The following is a 27,397-nucleotide window of genomic DNA, read 5'->3' on the forward strand; positions in this document are numbered from 1 at the left end:
GTATGTATGCGTTATAAATATACCCAGTCAGGTCCTTGCTTTATGTACTTGTATTGAGCAAGGCCGAGTCCCATCAAGTGTATATAGCGAGACCGCGCCCACTGGCGGGGAGTATGTATAATACATACATACCTTCCGGTCCCAGCTCAGAAACCGGCAAATCCCCACAGCACAGTGTGTCACACAGAGTGACTGCAGACTTATTGATTTGGATGGGACAACCCACTAAATAAAGATCCCTTGAAGAAACTTTCACATATTTGATCTCCTATCAAACTAAATTTTCCTTTACTTAATTTTTTTTTCAGTGCAAGTTAACATTACACTAATAGTCTAATTAGACAACATCAAAACAAGCTAAAAAAACGCAAGAGAATCTCGGTCTGCCACACTCTGCTTTACATGATAAAATAGGGGGTACTAGGCAATAGTGACAATTGCATACGTCTAAGACTAGGTGAAGACGACCATATTTTCTCTCATTCAAGAGAATCGGGTCAATTATGCAAATGACACTCTGATCAGAGATTTATCAGAGTGTGATCCGATTCTCTCGAATGAGAGGATGAAGAAAAAAATGTCTCTATTTTCTCCATTCTGTCAGTCAGCGGAAATCGGACTGCACTCAGATGTCATCTGAAGCGCAGTCCAATGTTTTCCACTCATTGACCTGCATGGCCAAGTAAGAGCCAAATATCGGATCAAACTTGGGAACGCAACTATTTTTTCCACAGACCGGCTCAGTCTGAGTAAAAAAAAAAAAATCGAGATTCAGAGGATTGGCGTGCACGCAGTCGATTTTCGAGGTGTAGGTGTAACAGGGTACATGACCCCTTAACCTAAAACACACTTAATAAGCGGTCACGATCTGTATATATAATACACTTTGGGGGATCACCACCTGCATAGTTCATATAACATAGAACCAAACAAGAAAAAGTGTATGCATAAAAATTGGGATCACCACAACAATTCAAAATTAGCAAAATACAGCTTTATTAAGGGAACATCATACAAAACACATAAAAACATTTAAAAACCCCATAATGTGACCTGGGGTAACGGGTCCATTCAGATCACAGATAAATGCTATAACACAGCAAACAACATTGTACAGCTCATATGCATAAGTACATAGATCACAAAGCCAATATTCCCAACATATGGGCGTGATGTAATGTAGTGTATTACCACACACCAAATCCAAAATCCTGGAAAAGGTCCAGGCACAAGTTACTATGCCCCCTAAGAAAGGATCCAGAGGAGAAATAAAAAATTTCCCTTAAGAAGTGATAAATATCATCCAAATCTCTAGACCCTGAAATTCAGGTCCCATATATCTTACCCTCCCTAAATAAGTTAGGCAGTAGTAGGGCTCCTAGCAGGATTGGTTGAGCGGAACTATAGCAGGCTGTGCAGTTGCTTAAGACCCACGCGTATCGATGCCTATAGCGTCTTCCTCAAGGTCAGTATACAAAACATGGCGTGTTCCCTACCTTAAATAGTTATAACATTATTTAATACACCGACCAGGTGTGAGCAGCACTGTCAGTCATGGCGCGCCGATCTCGGCGTCAAGCAGGGACCACTGCGCAGGTGCGACTGCGCTCAATGTCATCTCCCGCTGGGAGCTGACAATCCTGTTAGGAGCCCTACTACTGCCTAACTTATTTAGGGAGGGTAAGATATATGGGACCTGAATTTCAGGGTCTAGAGATTTGGATGATATTTATCACTTCTTAAGGGAAATTTTTTATTTCTCCTCTGGATCCTTTCTTAGGGGGCATAGTAACTTGTGCCTGGACCCATTCCAGGATTTTGGATTTGGTGTGTGGTAATACACTACATTACATCACGCCCATATGTTGGGAATATTGGCTTTGTGATCTATGTACTTATGCATATGAGCTGTACAATGTTGTTTGCTGTGTTATAGCATTTATCTGTGATCTGAATGGACCCGTTACCCCAGGTCACATTATGGGGTTTTTAAATGTTTTTATGTGTTTTGTATGATGTTCCCTTAATAAAGCTGTATTTTGCTAATTTTGAATTGTTGTGGTGATCCCAATTTTTATGCATACACTTTTTCTTGTTTGGTTCTATGTTATATGAACTATGCAGGTGGTGATCCCCCAAAGTGTATTATATATACAGACTCCTTAACCTGAGACAAGAGAAATTCACCACGGGAAATTCAGACTGCCTGACAGCTTTACAGGTGTGAGTGTGTCAAATCCAGCAGTGACATCATAGCCCCTTACCACACATACACTGTGCAGTATCCCACAATTAAGGAAATTTCTCTTTATCTTGCTCCAACCACCTAAAACAACTTAGCGAAAAAGACCCTGGTGGGGTCGAAACATCTAAACTTTGTCACTTTATCCAGAGCTATAATTTTGTCTTTATCCGCTCATACAAATAAACTTTTGCAGAAATGAAATAAAGAGTGTGCGGTGAATTTCTCTTGCCTCAAGTAAAAAATCTGGCATGTGTATGGCCCCTTAGGGTATGTTTCCACGTGCAGGAAACGCTGCGTGTTTGACGCTGCATAGAGACGCAGCGTCAAACACGCAGCGTCCAGATGTTACAGCATAGTGGAGGGGATTTAATGAAATCCCGTCTCCACTATGCGTGGTAACACGCACACGGCGGCCCTGCGACTCCGGACATGCGGCGCGTCTTTTAAGATCGCAGCATGTCCATATACCTTGCGGCGACGCTGCGTCGCCGCAAGGTATAACACAGGGCCCCATGCATGGGGTGCAATGATCCCGGATGTGTGCTATGAACACATCCAGCATCATCGCGTCCCAGAAGGGGGCAGAGCTTAGCACAGAGCGGGTTTGCCGCTCCTACTAAACCGCCGGCCATCCTGAACGTGGACACATACCCTTAAACTAACATTAGTCCGAGTGAGATCCGATCTTTTGTCGCATTGCATTGGGAGCGATAATACGGTCGTCAGCACAAGTCTTTATAATTAGCTAAAATGGCACCAAACTTAACACATCTGCATGTGATATGTTAGATCATTTTGTCTTCATAAGGCCATGTCAAGAAGGGCATCAATATACACTATTATTTTTTAGTATAAATATAGTTTCTAATTTAAGGGTAAAATATTTAAGTAAATCTGCCAATTATTTCTTAGCAATACAGCATTAGGAGCAAAAAACACATCTAGAGCTATAGTATGTCACAAAAGTGAGTACACCCATCACATTTTTGTAAATAGTTTATATCTTTTTATGGGACAACTGTCACGGGTATGTCAGAAGTTGCACTGCATCTAGCTGCAGAAGGTCTCTGCGTTTGGCCTTGCAGGAACCTTCTTAACCCTTCTGACTCTTACCCAGTGGCAATCTAACTTCAGCTCTAATTGACACACCTGGACCTGGGTGTTTATAGACTCCAAGCCTGCTGCTGGGAATAGCCCGTGATATTTCCATTTCCCCCTGTTGAGGAGCTATAGCAATGGGCTATCTTCCTCTTTGGTGTTGCTGGAGGATGTCTGTGTTACATCTCTGAATCTACTCAAGATAAGTGTTCCACTTGTTCGTCTATCCCAGCGGTCTTTAGTGGTAGTGGGGATCGACTAGTGCTTACACCATCCTTCCCTAAGCAGCACTTATTGCCAGGGTCACGCAGGGATTAGTTTCCTGCTCGGTGATAGGTGCAGAACCTGCATAGGGATGTTTAGAGCAGACAGGGTGACTTTAGATCTGCCTAGAGGTCTCCACACCCCCCCTTTCCTGGTGTTGGGCTCCCTTCCCCCTATCCCTTCATGTTGCACAATGTAAAGTAGTCAGTGTACAGCTTGTACAACAGTGTAAATTTGGTGTGCTCTCTAAATTACTCAACACAGCAATTAATGTTTAACCCCTTCATGACCTTGGGATTTTTCGTTTTTCCGTGTTCATTTTTCACTCCCCTCCTTCCCAGAGCCATAACTTTTTTATTTTTCCGTCAATTTGGCCATGTGAGGGCTTATTTTTTGCGGGACGAGTTGTACTTTTGAACGACATCATTGGTTTTAACATGTCGTGTACTAGAAAACGGGGAAAAAATTCCAAGTGCGGTGAAATTGCAAAAAAAGTGCAATCCCACACTTGTTTTTTGTTTGGCTTTTTTGCTAGGTTCACTAAATGCTAAAACTGACCTGCCATTATGATTCTCCAGGTCAGTACGAGTTCATAGACACCTAACATGACTAGGTTATTTTTTATCTAAGTGGTGAAAAAAAATTCCAAACTTTGCTAAAAAAAAAAAAAATTGCGCCATTTCCGATACTCGTAGCGTCTCCATTTTTCGTGATCTGGGGTCGGTTGAGGGCTTATTTTTTGCATGCCAAGCTGGCGTTTTTAATGACAGCATTTTGGTGCAGATACGTTCTTTTGATCGCCCGTTATTGCATTTTAATGCAATGTCGCGGCGACCTAAAAAACGTAATTCTGCCGTTTTGAATTTTTTCTCGCTACGCCGTTTAGCGATCGGGTTAATGCTTTTTTTTAATTGATAGATCTGGCGATTCTGAGCGCGGCGATACCAAATATGTGTAGATTTGATTTTTTTTATTGATTTATTTTGATTGGGGCGAAAGGGGGGTGATTTAAACTTTTATATTTTTTTTATTTTTTTCACATTTTTTTAACTTTTTTTTTTAACTTTTGCCATGCTTCAATAGCCTCCGTGGGAGGCTAGAAGCAGGCACAACGCGATCGGCTCTGCTACATAGCAGCGATCTGCTGATCGCTGCTATGTAGCAGAAATGGAGGTGTGCTGTGAGCGCCGACCACAGGGTGGCGCTCACAGCCACCGGTCATCAGTAACCATAGAGGTCTTTAGGACCTCTATGGTCACCATTCTGACGCATCGCCGACCCCCGATCATGTGACGGGGGTCGGCGATGACGTCATTTCCGGCCGCCCGGCCGGAAGCAGTAGTTAAATGCCGCTGTCTGCGATTGACAGCGGCATTGAACTAGTTAATAGGTGCGGGCAGATCGCGATTCTGCCCGCGCCTATTACGGGCACATGTCAGCTGTTCAAAACAGCTGACAGGTCCCGGCTTTGATGCGAGCTCACCGCGGAGCCCTGCATCAAAGCAGGGGATCTGACCTCGGACGTACTATCTCGTCCGAGGTCAGATAGGGGTTAAACAGCTGGCAACAAAAGTGAGTACACCCCAAAGGGAAAATGGCTGAATTATGCTCAATTAGCCATTTTCCTACCCCGGGTGTCATGTGATTCATAGAGTTACGAGGTTTCAGGTGTGAATGGGAGCAAGTGTGATAAACTCAATGTTATTGCTCTGACACTCTCTCATACTGGTCACTGGAAGTTCAACCTGGCACCTCACGGCAAAAAACTTTCTTGAGGTTCTGAAAAAAGAATTGTTTCTCTACATAAAGATGGCCGAGGCTACAAGAAGATTGCCAACACCCTGACACTGAACTGCAGCACGGTGGCCAAGACCATACAGCGGTTTAACAAGACAGGTTCCACTAAGAACTGGTCTCGCCATGGTCGACCAAAGAAGAATGCTGCCATCAACGCTGCAGAGGTTAATGGGGTGGGAGATCAGGCTATCAGTGCTCTGACCATACACTGCACACTGAATCACATTGGTCTGCATGACTGTCATCAAAGAAGGAATCCTGTTCTAAAGATGATTCACAAGAAAGCCCACAAACACTTTGCTGATGACAAGCAGACTAAGAATATGGGCTAATGGAACTATGTCCTGTGGTCTGATGAGATCAAAATAAACTTATTTGGCTAAGATGTCAAGCGTGTGGTGGCAACCAGGTGAGGAGTACAAAGACAAGTGTGTCTTGCCTACAGTCAAGCATAGTGGTGGGAGTGTCATGGTTTGGGGATCCATAACTGCTGCCGGCAGTGGGGAGCTACAGTTCATTGAGGGAACCATGAATACCAACATGTACTTTGACATACTGAAGTAGAGCATGATTCCATCTCTTCGGAAACTGGGTTGCAGGGAAGTATTCCAACATGATGACGACCACAAGCACATCTCCAAGAAGACCACTGCCTTGTAAAGAAACTGAGCTGGACTGGCCAAGCATGTCTCCAGTCCTGAACCATATTAAGCATCTATGGGACATCCTCAAACGTAAAGTGGAGGAGCCCATGGTCTACAACATCCACCAGCTCCATGATGTCATCATGGAGAACTGGAAGAAGATTCCAGTGGTGACCTGTAAAGCTCTAGTTTCCTCCCTGCCCAGATAGTTAAGGTAGTGGGTGAAAATAATGGTGGCCACACAAAACATTGAAACTTTGAGCACAATTTGGACATTTTCAATTAGGGGTGTACTCACTTTTGTTGCCAGCGGTTTAGACATTAATGGCTGTGTGTTGAGTTATTTAGAGGATGCACCAAATTAACACTGTTCTAACAGCTGTACACTAACTATTTTACATTGTATCAACGTCAGTTCAGTGTTGTCTCATGAATAGATATAATAAATAGGGGTGTATTGACTTTTGAGAGTTTCCGTAAATCTACTCTTACGATTTCCATATATAAATTGATTGCACTAAAGCAAAAACTGATGAAAAGCAACCTGATACGACCACTGCTTCTACAAGAGAAACATCCCTTGTATATATATTTACATGTATGTATGTATGTATGTATGTATGTGTATATATATATATATATATATATATATATATTTGTGTCATTGGCATTAAATATTTAGCTTGTAAAGTTTCAAACATTCTACATAACGTTTCTCTACGTAAACTTATAATGTTGAACTATTCTGTAAGGATTTTACATGATAAATTTATAGAGAATGTAATTTAATGGATCTTTTCCTTATTACTTATTAACAATAAAAGTACTAACATTAGTACTAACATTTCAAAATATGAATCTTGCTTTAGGCTATGTTCACACCTTGCGTCGGGTCCCTGCGGGTTCTCCCGCAGCGGATTTGATAAATCTGCAGGGCAAAACAACTGCGGTTCTCCCTGCAGATTTATCGCGGTTTGTTCCGCGTTTTCCGCTGCGGGTTTCCGCCTATACTATTGATGCTGCATATGCAGCAATATGCAGCATCAATAGTAATGTTAAAAATAATAAAAATTGGTTATACTCACCCTCTGATGTCCGGATCTCCTGGGCGCTGCACCCGGCGGTCCGGTTCCTAAGATGCTGTGGGAGAAGGACCCTTCGTGACGTCACGGTCATGTGACCGCGACGTCACCGCAGGTCCTGGTCGCACAGCAACTCTGACCGGACGGCCGCGTGCAGCGCCCAGGAGCTCCGGACATCAGAGGGTGAGTATAACCAGATTTTTTATTTTTTAACCCCAAATATGGTTCCCAGGGCCTGGAGGAGAGTCTCCTCTCCTCCACCCCGGGTACCACCCGCACATTATCCGCTTACTTCCCGCAACGTGGGCACAGCCCCATGCGGGAAGTAAGCGGTTCAATGTATTCCTATGGGTGCAGAATCGCCGCGATTCTGCACAAAGAAGTGACATGCTGCGGGTTGTAAACCGCTGCGTTCCCGCGCGGTTTTTCCCGCAGCATGTGCACAACGGTTTGCGGTTTCCATAGGGTTTACATGTTACTGTAAACGCTATGGAAACTGCTGCGGACTCGCAGCATCAAAATCGCGGCGGTTCCGCGGTAAAAACCGCTAAGTGTGAATATAGCCTTAAAGTACCGTATATGTATTAGCGTAATTTCTTAACCTGTTAATCAAGCCATAATATTACCCACTGAAGTGAATCCCACTCTTGCTCACTGTGTTATATTAACAGTAAAATAAAAAAAGTTGCCGTTTTTTTCTTATTTTCTACATAAAAATAAAATTAGAGTACCGTAATTGTATTCTAGTCAGCATCCATGTCTTTCATAAATAACATGTAAATCATGTAACTATCCCACTAATTCTAGAAATACAGGCTGCCACTACGGCAAAGGTTACTATAGTTGAATACATCATGTTTTACAATGAAGAGAGTATAAAAGAGTGCACAGAAAACTTTTTGGGCAGCTTAGTGAAGATACATCATGCACACTGACTACACAAGATGCAGACATGAAAAACAAAATTTGTTTTGTCTGAAAGGAATTTGCCACTTTACAAAATCTGACAAATCAAACGGCAAGACAGAATGCCTTAAAGGAAGGGCAAAGTGTTTTTATCTTCCAGATCAGTTATTAAAAATATGTTACAACAGTTTTTTAATCTTTCCTTTCAGTGAATTTACAGAATAAGGTCTCGGGCATGAATCATTCATCCAATAAATTAAACATATGTGAAGCTAGTCTGAAAACGGAATTTTAATTGAACAATACCAGTTAGATTTTCTGCTAAATTCTTGCTAAGTCACAACACTTAAGTGGCAAACAATCATCTGAAGACGGGCTAGAGCTGCCCAGTCAGCACATCAGCATTGTGGAGCTGTCCATTCAGCACCATACAGCGAGAACTGTCTTCTGCATGAAGCATTCAACTCCCAGGTCTTCCTACTGCAAATACAGACATCACTCAGCACCACAAGGCACAACCAGTGTATCCTACAGCGCAAGTCACTGTGTCACCCACACAACCAGTGTATCCTACAGCGCAAGTCACTCAGTGTCACCCACACAACCAGTGTATCCTACAGCGCAAGTCACTCAATGTCACCCACACAATCAGTGTATCCTACAGCGCAAGTCACTCAGTGTCACACCACACAACCAGTGTATCCTACAGCGCTAGTCACTCAGTGTCATCCACACAACCAGTGTATCCTACAGCGCAAGTCACTCAATGTCACCCACACAACCAGTGTTTACTACAGCGCAAGTCACTCAGTGTCATCCACACAACCAGCGTATCCTACAGCGCAAGTCACTCAGTGTCACCCACACAATCAGTGTATCCTACAGCGCAAGTCACTCAATGTCACCCACACAACCAGTGTTTACTACAGCGCAAGTCACTGTGTCACACCACACAACCAGTGTATCCTACAGCGCAAGTCACTCAGTGTCATCCACACAACCAGTATATCCTACAGTGCAAGTCACTCAGTGTCATCCACACAACCAGTGTATCCTACAGCGCAAGTCACTCAGTGTCATCCACACAACCAGTGTATCCTACAGTGCAAGTTACTCAGTGTCACACCACACAACCAGTGTATCCCACAGCGCAAGTCACTGTGTCACACCACACAACCAGTGTATCCTACAGCGCTAGTCACTGTGTCACACCACACAACCAGTGTATCCTACAGCGCAAGTCACTCAGTGTCATCCACACAACCAGTGTATCCTACAGTGCAAGTCACTCAGTGTCACACCACACAACCAGTGTATCCCACAGCACAAGTCACTCAGTGTCACCCACACAACCAGTGTATCGTACAGCGCAAGTTACTCGGTGTCACACCACACAACCAGTGTATCCCACAGCGCAAGTCACTGTGTCACACCACACAACCAGTGTATCCTACAGTGCAAGTCTCTGTGTCACACCACACAACCAGTATATCCTACAGCGCAAGTCACTCAGTGTCATCCACACAACCAGTGTATCCTACAGCGCAAGTCACTCAGTGTCACCCACACAACCAGTATATCCTACAGCGCAAGTCACTGTGTCACACCACACAACCAGTGTATCCTACAGCGCAAGTCACTGTGTCACACCACACAACCAGTGTATCCTACAGCGCAAGTCACTCAGTGTCACACCACACAACCAGTGTATCCTACAGCGCAAGTCACTCAGTGTCACCCAAACAACCAGTGTATCCTACAGCGCAAGTCACTCAGTGTCACCCAAACAACCAGTGTTTCCTACAGCGCAAGTCACTCAGTGTCACCCACAGAATCAGTGTATCCTACAGCGCAAGTCACTCAGTGTCACACCACACAACCAGTGTATCCTACAGCGCAAGTCACTCAGTGTCACCCACACAACCAGTGTATCCTACAGCGCAAGTCACTCAGTGTCACACCACACAACCAGTATATCCTACAGCGCAAGTCACTCAGTCACACCACACAACCAGCGTATCCTACAGCGCAAGTCACTGTGTCACACCACACAACCAGCGTATCCTACAGCGCAAGTCACTCAGTCACACCACACGGGAATATTTAGAGAGTTAGGGAGCACCACAACTGGGCGACTACCATAATTATGATGAACATATAAAGGGGTGCAGCTCAATGCATAGCAAAAACATCATGGAAAAACAACAAGAGAAAGAAAGCTATGCAAATAGGGCGCACGCCCAAAAAAATACAAACTGAATAGCAAAAAATAGCAAAAAATACAAAAATAATTTATTAAAGAAAGAGACACCTGGCTGCTTTGCTTGTCGCATCTCTTTACTTAGCTAATATCTCATTTTTTTTTTTTTTATATTATTCTCTTATGCGCTTATTGGGGCCCCATTGATGGTATTAGTCTCTTTCTCTATATTAGGGCACTTTATTTATTGCAAGGTTGTCTGGGGACGCCCAGACTCTTTATGCTCATATATGTTTATATTTGTATAGATATTGTTATATTGTGGCTATTTGAAATATTGAGTCATATTTTACCTATATAAGTATCAGGGGGTTCTTATTTTTCCATATTATAGGCCTTTCCCATATATTGTTTTGGGAAAGGTATGTACAGTGGGGCAAAAAAGTATTTAGTCAGTCAGCAATAGTGCAAGTTCCACCACTTAAAAAGATGAGAGGTGTCTGTAATTTACATCATAGGTAGACCTCAACTACGGGAGACAAACTGAGAAAAAAAAATCCAGAAAATCACATTGTCTGTTTTTTTATCATTTGTTTTGCATATTATGGTGGAAAATAAGTATTTGGTCAGAAACAAACAATCAAGATTTCTGTCTCTCACAGACCTGTAACTTCTTCTTTAAGAGTCTCCTCTTTCCTCCACTCATTACCTGTAGTAATGGCACCTGTTTAAACTTGTTATCAGTATAAAAAGACACCTGTGCACACCCTCAAACAGTCTGACTCCAAACTCCACTATGGTGAAGACCAAAGAGCTGTCAAAGGACACCAGAAACAAAATTGTAGCCCTGCACCAGGCTGGGAAGACTGAATCTGCAATAGTCAACCAGCTTGGAGTGAAGAAATCAACAGTGGGAGCAATAATTAGAAAATGGAAGACATACAAGACCACTGATAATCTCCCTCGATCTGGGGCTCCACGCAAAATCCCACCCCGTGGGGTCAGAATGATCACAAGAACGGTGAGCAAAAATCCCAGAACCACGCGGGGGGACCTAGTGAATGAACTGCAGAGAGCTGGGACCAATGTAACAAGGCCTACCATAAGTAACACACTACGCCACCATGGACTCAGATCCTGCAGTGCCAGACGTGTCCCACTGCTTAAGCCAGTACATGTCCGGGCCCGTCTGAAGTTTGCTAGAGAGCATTTGGATGATCCAGAGGAATTTTGGGAGAATGTCCTATGGTCTGATGAAACCAAACTGGAACTGTTTGGTAGAAACACAACTTGTCGTGTTTGGAGGAAAAAGAATACTGAGTTGCATCCATCAAACACCATACCTACTGTAAAGCATGGTGGTGGAAACATCATGCTTTGGGGCTGTTTCTCTGCAAAGGGGCCAGGACGACTGATCCGGGTACATGAAAGAATGAATGGGGCCATGTATCGTGAGATTTTGAGTGCAAACCTCCTTCCATCAGCAAGGGCATTGAAGATGAAACGTGGCTGGGTCTTTCAACATGACAATGATCCAAAGCACACCGCCAGGGCAACGAAGGAGTGGCTTCGTAAGAAGCATTTCAAGGTCCTGGAGTGGCCTAGCCAGTCTCCAGATCTCAACCCTATAGAAAACCTTTGGAGGGAGTTGAAAGTCCGTGTTGCCAAGCGAAAAGCCAAAAACATCACTGCTCTAGAGGAGATCTGCATGGAGGAATGGGCCAACATACCAACAACAGTGTGTGGCAACCTTGTGAAGACTTACAGAAAACGTTTGACCTCTGTCATTGCCAACAAAGGATATATTACAAAGTATTAAGATGAAATTTTGTTTCTGACCAAATACTTATTTTCCACCATAATATGCAAATAAAATGTTAAAAAAAACAGACAATGTAATTTTCTGGATTTTTTTTTCTCAGTTTGTCTCCCATAGTTGAGGTCTACCTATGATGTAAATTACAGACGCCTCTCATCTTTTTAAGTGGTGGAACTTGCACTATTGCTGACTGACTAAATACTTTTTTGCCCCACTGTATATATATTCATGCATATACTTCTATGGTATAACAATCCAATTGTGGCATGTCTTTATTGCTGTCGTTTAATATCATTTATATTTGGGCTGTTTATATATGAATATCTTGGGACCAGTAGTGTGGTTGTTGTATTTTATATGTTTTTATTTTTGTGCATTTGTCTCTTTCTTTAATAAATTGTTTTTGTATTTTTTGCTATTCAGTTTGTATTTTTTGGGGCGTGCGCCCTATTTGCATAGCTTTCTTTCTCTTGTTGTTTTTTCAGTCACACCACACAACCAGTGTATCCTACAGCGCAAGTCACTCGGTGTCACCCACACAACCAGTGTATCCTACAGCGCAAGTCACTCGGTGTCACCCACACAACCAGTGTATCCTACAGAGCAAGTCACTCAGTCACACCACACAACCAGTGTATCCTACAGCGCAAGTCACTGTCACACCACACAACCAGTGTATCCTACAGCACAAGTCACTCTGTCACACCACAACCAGTGTATCCTACAGCGCAAGTCACTCATTGTCACCCACACAACCAGTGTATCGTACAACGCAAGTTACTCAGTGTCACACCACACAACCAGTGTATCCTACAGCACAAGTCACTCAGTGTCACGCCACACAACGAGTGTATCCCACAGCACAAGTCACTCAGTGTCACACCACACGAGTGTATTCTAAGGCACAAGTCACTCAGTTTCACAACACATGAGTGTATCCTACGGCACAATTCACTCAGTGTCACAACACACAACCAGTGTATCCTACAGCGCAAGTCACTCTGTCACACCACACAACCAGTGTATCCTACAGCGCAAGTCACTCAGTGTCACCCACACAACCAGTGTATCCTACAGCGCAAGTCACTCAGTCACACCACACAACCAGTGTATCCTACAGCGCAAGTCACTCAGTGTCACCCACACAACCAGTGTATCCTACAGCGCAAGTCACTCAGTGTCACACCACACAACCAGTGTATCCTACAGCGCAAGTCACTCAGTGTCACCCACACAACCAGTGTATCCTACAGTGCAAGTCATTCAGTGTCACCCACACAACCAGTGTATCCTACAGCGCAAGTCACTCAGTGTCACCCACACAACCAGTGTATCCTACAGCGCAAGTCACTGTCACACCACACAAATCAACCAGTGTATCCTACAGCGCAAGTTACTGTGTCACACCACACAACCAGTGTATCCTACAGCGCAAGTCACTCAGTGTCATCCACACAACCAGTGTATCCTACAGCGAAAGTCACTCAGTGACACCCACACAACCAGTGTATCCTACAGCGCAAGTCACTCAGTGTCACACCACACAACCAGTGTATCCTACAGCGCAAGTCACTCAGTGTCACCCACACAACCAGTATATCCTACAGCGCAAGTCACTGTGTCACACCACACAACCAGTGTATCCTACAGCGCAAGTCACTCAGTGTCACCCACACAACCAGTGTATCCTACAGCGCAAGTCACGCAGTCACACCACACAACCAGTGTATCCTACAGCGCAAGTCACTCAGTGTCACCCACACAACCAGTGTATCCTACAGCGCAAGTCACTCAGTCACACCACACAACCAGTGTATCCTACAGCGCAAGTCACTCAGTGTCATCCACAGAACCAGTGTATCCTACAGCGCGAGTCACTCAGTGTCACACCACACAGCCAGTGTATCCTACATCGTAAGTCACTCTGTCACACCACACAACCAGTGTATCCTACAGCACAAGTCACTCAGTGTCACCCACACAACCAGTGTATCCTACAGCGCAAGTCACTCAGTGTCACCCACACAACCAGTGTATCCTACAGCGCAAGTCACTCAGTGTCACCCACACAACCAGTGTATCCTACAGCGCAAGTCACTCAGTGTCACCCACACAAACAGTGTATCCTACAGCGCAAGTCACTGTCACCCCACACAAGTCAACCAGTGTATCCTACAGCGCAAGTCACTGTGTCACACCACACAACCAGTGTATCCTACAGCGCAAGTCACTCAGTGTCACCCACACAACCAGTGTATCCCACAGCGCAAGTCACTCAGTGTCACACCACACAACCAGTGTATCCTACAGCGCAAGTCACTCAGTGTCACACCACACAACCAGTGTATCCTACAGCGCAAGTCAATCAGTGTCACCCACACAACCAGTATATCCTACAGCGCAAGTCACTGTGTCACACCACATAACCAGTGTATCCTACAGCGCAAGTCACTCAGTGTCACCCACACAACCAGTGTATCCTACAGCACAAGTCACTCAGTGTCACCCACACAACCAGTATATCCTACAGCGCAAGTCACTCAGTCACACCACATAACCAGTGTATCCTACAGCGCAAGTCATTGTGTCACACCACACAACCAGTGTATCCTACAGCGCAAGTCACTCAGTGTCACCCACACAACTAGTGTATCCTACAGCGCAAGTCACTCAGTGTCACCCACACAACTAGTGTATCCTACAGAGCAAGTCATTCAGTGTCACCCACACAACCAGTGTATCCTACAGCGCAAGTCACTCAGTGTCACCCACACAACCAGTGTATCCTACAGCGCAAGTCACTCAGTGTCACCCACACAATCAGTTTATCCTACAGCGCAAGTCACTCAGTGTCACACCACACAACCAGTGTATCCTACAGCGCAAGTCACTCAGTGTCACCCACACAAACAGTGTATCCTACAGCGCAAGTCACTGTCACACCACACAAGTCAACCAGTGTATCTTACAGCGCAAGTCACTGTGGCACACCACACAACCAGTGTATCGTACAACGCAAGTTACTCAGTGTCACACCACACAACCAGTGTATCCTACAGCACAAGTCACTCAGTGTCACGCCACACAACGAGTGTATCCCACAGCACAAGTCACTCAGTGTCACACCACACAAGTGTATTCTAAGGCACAAGTCACTCAGTTTCACAACACACGAGTGTATCCTACGGCACAATTCACTCAGTGTCACAACACACAACCAGTGTATCCTACAGCGCAAGTCACTCTGTCACACCACACAACCAGTGTATCCTACAGCGCAAGTCACTCAGTGTCACCCACACAACCAGTGTATCCTACAGCGCAAGTCACTTAGTGTCACCCACACAACCAGTGTATCCTACAGCGCAAGTCACTCAGTGTCACACTAAGTAAATAACTTGGCACTCAACAGATAGTAAGTGATGAGATTAGAACAAAAGGTATTTATTACTTGAATTGCAGTCCAATTAAACGTTTCGGTCAAACTTTTGACCTTCTTCAGTAAGCCGACTGCTAGTTTCACGGTAGATGTAAGAAATCAAAAAAGGGGGAGGGGGCAGGTCCTATGTTGTAGTATTCTATAGACCTGTCCAACAATGGCGTAAGCATCTAATAATTAGATTCAATTGTAGAACTTAGGAAGATAGTCTTGTGCATAATTAGCGGAGGACTAAAGTGTATTTATATTATGGGAGAAAATGCCCAATGAAATACTGGTGGCGTGGAATGAATACACTATTTCATTGGGCATTTTCTCCCATAATATAAATACACTTTAGTCCTCCGCTAATTATGCACAAGACTATCTTCCTAAGTTCTACAATTGAATCTAATTATTAGATGCTTACGCCATTGTTGGACAGGTCTATAGAATACTACAACATAGGACCTGCCCCCTCCCCCTTTTTTGATTTCTTACATCTACCGTGAAACTAGCAGTCGGCTTACTGAAGAAGGTCAAAAGTTTGACCGAAACGTTTAATTGGACTGCAATTCAAGTAATAAATACCTTTTGTTCTAATCTCATCACTTACTATCTGTTGAGTGCCAAGTTATTTACTTAGTCTACTTACTGGTGTGGGAAACCTATCTTGAGCACCGACACAGCAGTGCCACGATATATTTCACTATCACTCAGTGTCACACCACACAACCAGTGTATCCTACAGCGCAAGTCACTCAGTGTCACCCACACAACCAGTGTATCCCACAGCGCAAGTCAATCAGTGTCACACCACACAACCAGTGTATCCTACAGCGCAAGTCACTCAGTGTCACCCACACAACCAGTATATCCTACAGCGCAAGTCACTGTGTCACACCACACAACCAGTGTATCCTACAGCGCAAGTCACTGTGTCACACCACACAACCAGTGTATCCTACAGCGCAAGTCATTGTGTCACACCACACAACCAGTGTATCCTACAGCGCAAGTCACTCAGTGTCACCCACACAACCAGTGTATCCTACAGCGCAAGTCACTCAGTGTCACCCACACAACTAGTGTATCCTACAGAGCAAGTCATTCAGTGTCACCCACACAACCAGTGTATCCTACAGCGCAAGTCACTCAGTGTCACCCACACAATCAGTTTATCCTACAGCGCAAGTCACTCAGTGTCACACCACACAACCAGTGTATCCTACAGCGCAAGTCACTCAGTGTCACCCACACAACCAGTATATCCTACAGCGCAAGTCACTGTGTCACACCACACAACCAGTGTATCCTACAGCGCAAGTCACTCAGTGTCACCCACACAACCAGTATATCCTACAGCGCAAGTCACTCAGTGTCACCCACACAACCAGTGTATCCTACAGCGCAAGTCACTCAGTGTCACCCACACAACCAGTGTATCCTACAGCGTGAGTCACTCAGTGTCACACCACAAAGCCAGTGTATCCTACATCGTAAGTCACTCTGTCACACCACACAACCAGTGTATCCTACAGCACAAGTCACTCAGTGTCACCCACACAACCAGTGTATCCTACAGCGCAAGTCACTCAGTGTCACCCACACAACCAGTGTATCCTACAGCGCAAGTCACTCAGTGTCACCCACACAACCAGTGTATCCTACAGCGCAAGTCACTCAGTGTCACCCACACAAACAGTGTATCCTACAGCGCAAGTGACTGTCACACCACACAAGTCAACCAGTGTATCCTACAGCGCAAGTCACTGTGTCACACCACACAACCAGTGTATCCTACAGCGCAAGTCACTCAGTGTCACCCACACAACCAGTGTATCCCACAGCGCAAGTCAATCAGTGTCACACCACACAACCAGTGTATCCTACAGCACAAGTCACTCAGTGTCACCCACACAACCAGTATATCCTACAGCGCAAGTCACTCAGTCACACCACATAACCAGTGTATCCTACAGCGCAAGTCATTGTGTCACACCACACAACCAGTGTATCCTACAGCGCAAGTCACTCAGTGTCACCCACACAACCAGTGTATCCTACAGCGCAAGTCACTCAGTGTCACCCACACAACTAGTGTATCCTACAGAGCAAGTCATTCAGTGTCACCCACACAACCAGTGTATCCTACAGCGCAAGTCACTCAGTGTCACCCACACAACCAGTGTATCCTACAGTGCAAGTCACTCAGTGTCACCCACACAAACAGTGTATCCTACAGCGCAAGTCACTGTCACACCACACAAGTCAACCAGTGTATCTTACAGCGCAAGTCACTGTGGCACACCACACAACCAGTGTATCCTACAGCGCAAGTCACTCAGTGTCACACCACACAACGAGTGTATCATACGGCACAAGTCACTCAGTGTCACACCACACAACCAGTGTATCCTACAGCACAAGTCCCTCAGTGTCACACCACACAACCAGTTTAACATACAGCACAAGTCACTCAGTGTCAAAATACACAACCAGTGTATCCTACAGCACAAGCCACCCAGTGTCACACCACACAATCAGTGTACAGGAAGTCCAAAATTAAGTCAGCTCACCCATAACGGAATCTGAAGTCCGGAAGACCAGCAGTGCAGCAGGAATACCAATCAAATACAGAAAAAAAATCCAGCTTCAAGGATTTCTTAAAAACTTGACTTTTTTGTGTAGGTATTAAGAATTGACAGCAATAGTATGAATGCCTCAACCCCTTGAAGGGGCGAAATATGGTTTAGTAGACGCGTTTCAGACTGTAAGGTCTTTAGGGGTTGGGACATTCATACTGTAGCTGTTTATTTTTAATATCTACACAATAAACTCAAATTTTTATACGATCCTTGAAGCTGGATTTTTTCTGCATTTGATTGGTATTCCTGCTACACAATTAGTGTATCCTACATCACAAGTTACTCAGTGTCACATTACACAATCAGTGCAGTCTACAGCACAGTCCATTCTGGACCACAATATTCTACAGGACAGTCCATAAAGCATCTCACTATTCTACAGCACAGTACATTCAGCACCTCACTATTCTGCAGCATAGTCCATTTAGCACCACATTATTCTGCAGCACAGTCCATTCAGCACCTCAATATTGCATACAAGCGTTGCCAACCTTTTTTTCTGGATAACTTACCAAAAATTACCATTTGACACATTGGAAAACCATAATAATAAATCATTAAGATTACCAGTGGTACAAGTCTACAGCCCACATGTCTGATATGAAGACATAATTTGCATTAATTGTAAGGCTATGTGCACATGTTCAGGATTTCTTGCAGAAATTTCCTTTGCGCGTTTTTCTCGAATTTTTGGTGCGTTTTTTTGCGGATTTTTCCGGGAGGTTCCCAATGCAATAATATGGTGGGAAATGCGCAAAAAATCCGCAAAATTAATGAACATGCTGCGTTTTTTACCGCGATGCGTTTTTTTTGCAGATAAAAACGCATCATGTGCACAAAAATTGCGGAATGCATTCTAAATGATGGGATGCATAATGTATGTGGGGTTTTTTTCGCATTTTATAGCGAAAAAAACACGAAAAATCTGCAACGTGTGCACACAGCCTAAAACTGTAAAATGATGATAATTACAGTCAAAATAATCTGTACACGCTTCTTTAGCTTAAAAAAAAAAAATCACAGACACCTTAAAAAAATGTATTTACGGGTCAAAAACGTGCCCTATTTTTACAGACTGTCCTGGAATTTCTGGACACTTGACAACCCTGTTCTGCAGCAAAGTCCATTCAGCACCTCACTATTCTGCAGCACAGTCCATTCAGCACCTCAATATTCTGCAGCACGGTGCATTCAGCACCTCACTATTCTGCAGCACAGTCCATTCATCACTTCAATATTCTGCAGCACAGTCCATTCAGCACCTCACTATTCTGCAGCACAGTCCATTCAGCACCTCACTATTCTGCAGCACAGTCCATTCAGCACCTCACTATTCTGTAGCACAGTTCATTCAGCACCTCACTATTCTGCAGCACAGTCCATTCACCACCTCACTATTCTGCAGCACAGTCCATTCAGCACCTCACTATTCTGCAGCACAGTCCATTCATCACTTCACTATTCTGCAGCACAGTCCATTCACCTCACTAATCTGCAGCACAGTCCATTCATCACTTCACTATTCTGCAGCACAGTCCATTCAGCACCTCACTATTCTGCAGCACAGTCCATTCATCACTTCAATATTCTGCAGCACAGTCCATTCAGCACCTCACTATTCTGCAGCACAGTCCATTCAGCACTTCAATATTCTGCAGCACAGTCCATTCAGCACCTCACTATTCTGCAGCACACTCCATTCAGCACCTCACTATTCTGCAGCACGGTGCATTCATCACTTCACTATTCTGCAGCACAGTCCATTCAGCACCTCACTATTCTGCAGCACAGTCCATTCATCACTTCAATATTCAGCAGCACAGTCCATTCAGCACCTCACTATTCTGCAGCACAGTCCATTCAGCACCTCACTATTCTGCAGCACAGTTCATTCATCACTTCACTATTCTGCAGCACAGTCCATTCAGCACCTCACTATTATGCAGCACAGTTCATTCAGCACCTCACTATTCTGCAGCACAGTCCATTCAGCACCTCACTATTCTGCAGCACGGTGCATTCATCACTTTACTATTCTGCAGCACAGTCCATTCAGCACCTCACTATTCTGCAGCACGGTCCATTCATCACTTCACTATTCTGCAGCACAGTCCATTCAGCACCTCACTATTCTGCAGCACAGTCCATTCATCACTTCAATATTCTGCAGCAGTCCATTCAGCATCTCACTATTCTGCAGCACAGTCCCTTCAGCACCTCACTATTCTGCAGCACAGTCCATTCACCACTTCAATATTCTTCAGCAGAGTCCATTCAGCACCTCACTATTCTGCAGCACAGTCCATTCAGCACCTCACTATTCTGCAGCACAGTCCATTCAGCACCTCACTATTCTGCAGAACAGTCCATTCAGCACTTCACTATTCTGCAGCACAGTCCATTCAGCACCTCACTATTCTGCAGCACAGTCCATTCACCACTTCAATATTCTTCAGCAGAGTCCATTCAGCACCTCACTATTCTGCAGCACGGTCCATTCAGCACCTCACTATTCTGCAGCACAGTCCATTCAGCACCTCACTATTCTGCAGCACGTTTCATTCATCACTTCACTATTCTGCAGCACAGTCCATTCAGCACCTCACTATTCTGCAGCACAGTCAATTCATCACTTCAATATTCTGCAGCACAGTCCATTCATCACTTCAATATTCTGCAGCTAAATCCATTCAGCACCTCACTATCCTGCAGCACAATCCATTCATCACCTCACTATTCTGCAGCACAGTCCATTCATCACTTCACTATTCTGCAGCACAGTCCATTCATCACCTCACTATTCTGCAGCACAGTCCATTCATCACTTCACTATTCTGCAGCACAGTTCATTCATCACCTCACTATTCTGCAGCACAGTTCATTCATCACCTCACTATTCTGCAGTACAATTCATTCACAACTTCACAGGCAGGTCTCCTAATGAGCTGTGGATTCGGCATCACACTACAGGGTTGTCTTATATTAGGAAACTGTCCATTTAGCACCACATTACAGGCGCGTCCCGTGTAGTGGGTTGTAGATTTAGCACCACTTTACAGACTGGTCCCATGGTGGGGAGCTGTCCATTCAGCACTATACAGACTGGTCCCATGGTGGGGAGCTATCCATTCAGCACCACTATACAGACTGGTCCCATGGTGGGGAGCTGTCCATTCAGCACCACTATACAGACTGGTCCCATGGTGGGGAGCTGTCCATTCACCACTATACAGACTGGTCCCATGGTGGGGAGCTGCCCATTCAGCACTATACAGACTAGTCCCATGGTGGGGAGCTGTCCATTCAGCACCACTATACAGACTGGTCCCATGATGGGGAGCTGCCCATTCACCACTATACAGACTAGTCCCATGGTGGGGAGCTGTCCATTCAGCACTATACAGACTAGTCCCATGGTGGGGAGCTGTCCATTCAGCACCACTATACAGACTGGTCCCATGATGGGGAGCTGCCCATTCAGCACTATACAGACTGGTCCCATGGTGGGGAGCTGTCCATTCACCACTATACAGACTGGTCCCATGATGAGGAGCTGTCCATTCACCACTATACAGACTGGTCCCATGATGAGGAGCTGTCCATTCAGCACTATACAGACTGGTCCCATGATGAGGAGCTGTCCATTCAGCACTATACAGACTGGCCCCATGATGAGGAGCTGTTCATTCAGCACTATACAGACTGGTCCCATGATGAGGAGCTGTCCATTCAGCACTATACAGACTGGTCCCATGATGAGGAGCTGTTCATTCAGCACCACTATATAAAGCTGCTGCTGTGCACTCAGGTCCCTGCATTGCCACCAGTCACACACAGTCCTGCACCAGCAAGTATATGTAGCCCCGGATAATGCAGCCGGTAATGTCCAGTGCAGGATAAGGCCCGGCTGCTGTGCAGTCACATCCCCGCATGGTCCACTCCACACAGCGGGACATTCCACGCCAGCTCCCCACCTGCATGTGCCGCATACACAGTCCCCTGGGCCCAGAGACCCGGGGACAGCAGCCCGTGAGTGCACCGTCACACGCCTGGCATGAGTGCACCGTCACACGCCTGGCATGAGTGCACCGTCACACGCCTGGCATGAGTGCACCGTCACACGCCTGGCATGAGTGCACCGTCACACGCCTGGCATGAGTGCACCGTCACACGCCTGGCATGAGTGCACCGTCACACGCCTGGCATGGGGCACCGTCACACGCCTGGCATGAGTGCACCGTCACACGCCTGGCATGAGTGCACCGTCACACGCCTGGCATGAGTGCACCGTCACACGCCTGGCATGAGTGCACAGCCACCCTGGCAGCAGCACCGAGAACTCCGCGGACAGCCCTGCAGCCACAACTTCACCGACCACATAACCAGCGGCGCTGCCGGGACCACCTCACCGTCTGCAGAGCCCACGGTGCCCCCAGAGCCGGGTGCTGCCCGCAGAGCCGGGTGCTGCCCTCCGGGGAGGTGACGTCTCAGCACCGGGCATCACGGCCACACACGAGGCCGCCTGCTCTGCCATCCGTGCCCTGCAATGCTGCCATCCTGGGCCACAGGCTCAGGAGGAAAATACTGCAGTGCATGGGAAGCCCGCAGCTCCCGCACAACTCACCGGCCGCCGCACAGTCCCGCACCACACCCGGCCGGAGTGCAGCAGAGCGCGCCCTCAGTGTGCAGCCCCCCGGCCAGGGAGGGGCAGGCACGGAAAGTGATGACACCCTGCGATCCCATGGCCGCCCTGCCCGCGCTCGGGGACACTTGCTGGTAAGTTACCAGGAGGGGCTGCGGAGGAGCCGCCGTCCGGTGTATGCAGCCCCGAGGCGCAGTCATGTGCAGCCCCGTCAGGCCTCGCACTAGTGAAGTTCAGGGCAGTACCGTCTCTGCGGCAGTTTCCTCCCCTCCCCCATCCCGGGCCCCGCTATCACCAGCGGCCGCCGCTCCACTTGTGCTCGTCACTCAGCCCCAGCCTCGTCCTGTGCCCGCGGTGCCCTTCCTCCCGTGTCCCGGCTCCTGGGAGTCTCTGGAAGTGTCCGTCTCTCACTTACTTGCCCGACTCTAGCGAGAGTCCCTGCAGCCTGCGCCGCCGGACTGCAGAGGTGGGGAGGCTGCAGCAGGAGGAACTGCGGCCGTCGCCATCTTGGAGCCTCCGCAACGCGCGCCGGCCCCGTACATAGAACTGTGAGCAGAGAGGTGGCCGGGGAGCGTGGAGAAAGAGCGCGCACACTGCTCCGCCGCACACTGGGGACACCGCGGGCTGGGGGCGGCTCACATTCACCGCTCAGGAGGGAGGTCGCTCTTTATCAACCGTCCCTTCAGCCAGTTCTTGAGAAGTTCTGGTTCTCATTCTGATGAGTATGAGGCATCTAATAATGGAGTGGGCAGTGAATGGTTAATAGGGGGTCTGCTCGTGAGGGAAAGCTGCAGAGGGAGCGGAAACTTTACATAGCTCACCTCAAGTGGAGGCAGACAGAGGAGTGTCACACTAACACCACACTGACACTACGCCACACTGACACTACGCCACACTGACACTACGCCACACTACACCACACTAACACTACACCACACTAACACTACACCACACTAAGACAACACCACACTAACACTACGCCACACTGACACTACGCCACACTGACACTACGCCACACTGACACTACGCCACACTGACACTACGCCACACTAACACTACGCCACACTAACACTACGCCACACTGACACTACGCCACACTGACACTACGCAACACTAACACTACGCCACACTGACACTACGCCACACTGACACTACGCCACACTGACACTACGCCACACTAACACTACGCCACACTGACACTACGCCACACTGACACTACGCAACACTAACACTACGCCACACTGACACTACGCCACACTGACACTACGCCACACTGACACTACGCCACACTGACACTACGCCACACTGACACTACGCCACACTGACACTACACCACACTAACACTACGCAACACTACACCACACTAACACTACACCACACTAACACTACGCCACACTAACACAACGCCACACTAACACTACGCCACACTAACACTACGCCACACTGACACTACGCCACACTAACACTACGCCACACTAACACTACACCACACTAACACTACGCCACACTAAGACAACGCCACACTAAGACAACGCCACACTAACACAACACCACACTAACACTACGCCACACTGACACTACGCCACACTAACACTACACCACACTAACACTACGCCACACTAACACTACGCCACACTAAGACAACGCCACACTAAGACAACGCCACACTAACACAACACCACACTAACACTACGCCACACTGACACTACGCCACACTAACACTACGCCACACTGACACTACGCCACACTAACACTACGCCACACTGACACTACGCCACACTGACACTACGCCACACTAACACTACGCCACACTGACACTACGCCACACTGACACTACGCCACACTGACACTACGCAACACTAACACTACGCCACACTGACACTACGCCACACTGACACTACGCCACACTGACACTACGCCACACTGACACTACGCCACACTGACACTACGCCACACTGACACTACGCAACACTAACACTACGCCACACTGACACTACGCCACACTGACACTACGCCACACTGACACTACGCCACACTGACACTACGCCACACTGACACTACACCACACTAACACTACGCAACACTACACCACACTAACACTACACCACACTAACACAACGCCACACTAACACTACGCCACACTAACACTACGCCACACTGACACTACGCCACACTAACACTACGCCACACTAACACTACACCACACTAACACTACGCCACACTAAGACAACGCCACACTAAGACAACGCCACACTAACACAACACCACACTAACACTACGCCACACTGACACTACGCCACACTAACACTACACCACACTAACACTACACCACACTAACACTACGCCACACTAAGACAACGCCACACTAAGACAACGCCACACTAACACAACACCACACTAACACTACGCCACACTGACACTACGCCACACTAACACTACGCCACACTGACACTACGCCACACTAACACTACGCCACACTAACACTATGCCACACTAACACTACGCCACACTAACACTATGCCACACTAACACAACACCACACTAACACAACACCACGCCACACTAACACTACACCACACTAACTCTACTCCACACTAACACTACACCACACTAACTCTACTCCACACTAACACTACACCACACTAACACTACGCCACACTGACACTACGCCACACTGACACTACGCCACACTGACACTACGCCACACTGACACTACGCCACACTAACACTATGCCACACTAACACAACACCACACTAACACAACACCACGCCACGCCACACTAACACTACACCACACTAACTCTACTCCACACTAACACTACACCACACTAACTCTACTCCACACTAACACTACGCCACACTGACACTACGCCACACTGACACTACGCCACACTGACACTACGCCACACTAACACTACGCCACACTAACACTACGCCACACTAACACTACGCCACACTAACACAACGCCACACTAACACAACGCCACACTGACACTACGCCACACTGACACTACGCCACACTAACACTACGCCACACTAACACTACGCCACACTAACACTACGCCACACTAACACAACGCCACACTAACACAACGCCACACTAACACTACGCCACACTAACACAACGCCACACTAACACTATGCCACACTAACACAACGCCACACTAACACAACGCCACACTAACACAACACCACGCCACACTAACACTACACCACACTAACTCTACTCCACACTAACACTACACCACACTAACACTACGCCACACTAACTCTACTCAACACTAACACCACACTAACACTAGTCCACACTAACACAACACCACACTAACTCTACTCCACACTAACACTACACCACACTAACACTACGCCACACTAACTCTACTCCACACTAACACTATGCCACACTAACACAACGCCACACTAACACTACGCCACACTAACACAACACCACACTAACTCTACTCCACACTAACACTACACCACACTAAGCCACACTAACACAACACCACACTAACTCTACTCCACACTAACACTAACACCACACTAACACTAGTCCACACTAACACTACTCCACACTAACACTACTCCACACTAACACTACTCCACACTAACACTACTCCACACTAACACTACGCCACACTAACACTACGCCACACTAACACTACTCCACACTAACACTACTCCACACTAACACTACGCCACACTAACACTACGCCACACTAACACAACACCACACTAACACTACACCACACTAACACTACTCCACACTAACACTAGTCCACACTAACACAACACCACACTAACTCTACTCCACACTAACACTACACCACACTAACACTACGCCACACTAACACTACGCCACACTAACTCTACTCCACACTAACACTAACACCACACTAACACTAGTCCACACTAACACAACACCACACTAACTCTACTCCACACTAACACTACACCACACTAACACTACGCCACACTAACTCTACTCCACACTAACACTATGCCACACTAACACAACACCACACTAACACTACGCCACACTAACACAACACCACACTAACTCTACTCCACACTAACACTACACCACACTAACACTACGCCACACTAACACTACGCCACACTAACTCTACTCCACACTAACACTAACACCACACTAACACTAGTCCACACTAACACAACACCACACTAACTCTACTCCACACTAACACTACACCACACTAACACTACGCCACACTAACTCTACTCCACACTAACACTATGCCACACTAACACAACACCACACTAACACTACGCCACACTAACACAACACCACACTAACTCTACTCCACACTAACACTACACCACACTAACACTACGCCACACTAACACAACACCACACTAACTCTACTCCACACTAATACTAACACCACACTAACACTAGTCCACACTAACACTACGCCACACTAACACTATGCCACACTAACACTACGCCACACTAACACTATGCCACACTAATACTACTCCACACTAACACTACTCCACACTAACACTACGCCACACTAACACTACGCCACACTAACACTACGCCACACTAACACAACACCACACTAACACAACACCACACTAAGCCACACTAACACTACGCCACACTAACA

General features: G+C 46.5%; 1 protein-coding gene across 1 annotated transcript in view; it reads right to left on the bottom strand.

The window, feature by feature from the left end:
* SCN8A (sodium voltage-gated channel alpha subunit 8) overlaps positions 1–23,283 on the bottom strand; it is a 295,986-nt gene extending 272,703 nt beyond the window's left edge. Inside the window, exon 1 of the mRNA XM_069758645.1 lies at positions 23,179–23,283. The gene's annotated coding sequence lies outside the window, so the exon portion shown is untranslated. The remainder of the gene's footprint in view (positions 1–23,178) is intronic.
* Between the last annotated feature and the right edge of the window lie 4,114 nt (positions 23,284–27,397).

Source organism: Ranitomeya imitator, chromosome 3 (genome assembly GCF_032444005.1).
Source record: "Ranitomeya imitator isolate aRanImi1 chromosome 3, aRanImi1.pri, whole genome shotgun sequence".
Lineage (NCBI taxonomy): Eukaryota > Metazoa > Chordata > Amphibia > Anura > Dendrobatidae > Ranitomeya > Ranitomeya imitator.